We start from the raw sequence: 2,997 nt of genomic DNA, 5'->3' as shown, positions 1-2,997 counted from the left end.
TATATTTTTGTAGGGTGTCCAAAAAAATACAGGTATGGGCACGCTTTAAAAATGTGACCATTGGAAGACAAACTAGCCACGCTTTTAAAGCGTACCTATTTCCCTATATGACATGCTTTTGAAGTGTGGCAAAAAAAAGCGTGGCCAAATCACAAATCAGTAGCCACCCTTATAAAAGCGTGCTGGTTTCTCTCTATGGCCATACTTTTTAAGCGTGAAAAAAAAAGTGTGGCCAAAACACAAATCAATGGCCACCCTCATAAAAGAAGAAGAAGAAGAAGCAGCAGAAGATGAGGAGGAGGGAGAAGAAGAGTTTTGAATTATGCAAAACTTATCAGTACACATACATCGAAAATTCTTAATAATACACATAAATATCTTAGTTGTATACCGAAATTTGCTACAAATATACAAAAATATTTTCTTTAATTCAGAACTCCTACATTGTATTTAATTCAAACCATCAATGATGAACATCAATTTTCATAAACAAAAATAATATTATTCACCTATAGAATCATAAACTACTAACGAAAACATTAACTAGAATCTAACCACACCTCAACCACTTGATTGGATTCAAAACAATAATCCACTTCGCTCTGGTTCAATTGACAATCTGAACTTGAATCATTCATTATCTTCAACAACGAGATAACTATTCAAAACTGATTTCAGAGCTTGATTTCAAAAACCTAGAGAACGAAAGAAATCGCGAAAAACGAAAAAGAGAACGTAGAGAATGAACAAAGAGAAACGCAGAGAACGCAGAGATGGAAGAGAACGTAGATCAAAAACGCTGAAAAAAATTCAAAAATAGAAACGAAATCTTTTTCGAAAAATGCAGTTATATATTCGTGCGTTGATTGAAAAGTTGGTTAGAAAGTAGTGCATGAGGTGAATTAGGTTAAAGAGATTTGTATGGACTTGTATCGAAAAATAACTTATACGTGGAGAATATTTGCTTATCAAATATGCAATAAAAGTTTGGAACGTATTTCATAAAAATTTATATCCAAATTCTTTTCGTTAATTGACTTTAAAAGAAATCGTTTATTAAACAATTTTTTCCGCTAAATATTTTTTTACATACCATGTTTCGAAAAATTTATATTATGGTGCGTTTGGTTTGCGTTTTTATTTTTTTGTTTTTATTTTTAGTGTTTTTTATTTTTTGGATTTTACGAAGGAAAAAGTGAAAACAGTAAAAACAATAAAATTTTATTTTATTTTCTGTTTTTACCTTTTATTTTCATTTTTTCCTTTATAAAATTCAAAAAATAGAAAATACTAAAAATAAAAATAAAAAATAAAAACGCCAACCAAACACACTCTTACATTATCATTGTTTTCATTTTTAAACATCTTTAAAAGTGTGGACATACGAAATAAGTATATGCATTTAATAAAAAGAAAACACTGATTCGTGACTAATTAAAAAAAAAAAACAGTTCACAAATGGATAGCATATCATTAGTTATACACAACTCTCACAACATTATTATTTTTATTTAACAGAAATAAAATTTTAGGTGGCATTGCGCGTCAGAATCAGCTTCTCAAATCTTCCTTTTCTTGTGTTCCTTCCACTTTTGCATGCTTCTATTCCATCCTCTAAGTCATTCCTGCCCTATAAAACCTGAAAATACTTAACACACATATCACGGCATCGAATGGTAATAAGAGAGAATCAAAATTAGCAAATTTAATGCCAAAGAAGCATGTTTTCAATCATAGTACAAAATTAGGAAGGGAAATGTAAAACATGCGAATTATATGCATAAATGTGAGAATAATGGATAAAATCCACTCAATTCAATACAAAATAAACCGCAAAATAGTGATTTATCAATATGGCCCTTGTGTATCGGTATAAGCATTTTGCATTTGGGCCACGGCTCTTGGAATGAAGGGAGCTCTTTTTGGAAAATCACGTCAAGAGCTTCCTCGACCACTGCCCCTTCTACCTGCTCCTCGTCTGGAGCCTCCTCTTTTCTGGGTTCCTGCCCAATTTCCAAAATCTCCCCTAGGAACATTGAAATTGTAATTCCTGGAGTAGTTTGGGGCATTGTTCTATATCCATCTGTTGTTCGATACATTGGATGGAGGAACTCTAGTTCGACTCGACGCCCCCTGGGGTTTTTAGTCAACTATCACCACCGTGTGCATATGTTGTTTGACGGGAGCAGCTACAGGCTCTCAACCTTTAATCCCCTGCTTCAGCCAAACTTGTCTTAATTGTTCTTGATGAACACACTCTATATCTTTTTATATGAGTCGAAAGCCTTAGCAGCTGAAGTGTCAAACAAGGCACTACATCGAGGGCATATAGCTATATTTCCTTCCTCTTCCCTTTGTCTTAACAAAAAATCTAACAAATCTTCTCACGCCTTTGGATAAATAGATCTTTCTACTTCAAACATGTCCAGCTCAAACTGCTCATCTTTCTTTACAAGTTCGACAAAAGCCATGTTAACTATAAATGCCACTTTTTTTTGTTTCAGCAAAATTCGATGTGACTTGAAAGGGATTGGAATCCACCTTCATTTGAGTCTTATCAACAAACTTAAGTCGACCTTCGTCAATAGCCTTTTGAATCAAGTCCTTGAAACGAACACAATTGTTAGTATAATGTCTAGAAGCTTGATGAAATTTACAAAATTTTTTATTTCTAATTTCTGAAACATCTTTTCGCTTCAGGGAGTACAAGCTGCTTATCTGTTAACAACATATCGAAAATATATTCAGCTTTTGTTAGATCAAAAGAATAACTCTTTCCTCCAGATAAAGGAGTCTTATTTTCTGTCGGATTAAGAGATCAACACACATAAGGAGACCCATCTTTTATTTCTTCAGCAAAAGCATATTCACTGTTTGACTCTTCCTCACTCATGCAGTCAATGTAGTTCACCATTTTATTGAAAAAGGGTTTTTTTTGTTCGACTCTAGCTCTTCTTTTCTTCATTGAAATTTTCAATTTGCTATACTTTATCAGCT

The sequence above is a fragment of the Arachis ipaensis genome, chromosome B05, assembly GCF_000816755.2.
Source record: "Arachis ipaensis cultivar K30076 chromosome B05, Araip1.1, whole genome shotgun sequence".
Taxonomy (NCBI): Eukaryota; Viridiplantae; Streptophyta; class Magnoliopsida; order Fabales; family Fabaceae; genus Arachis; species Arachis ipaensis.
Note: the sequence above shows the minus strand (reverse complement) of the source record.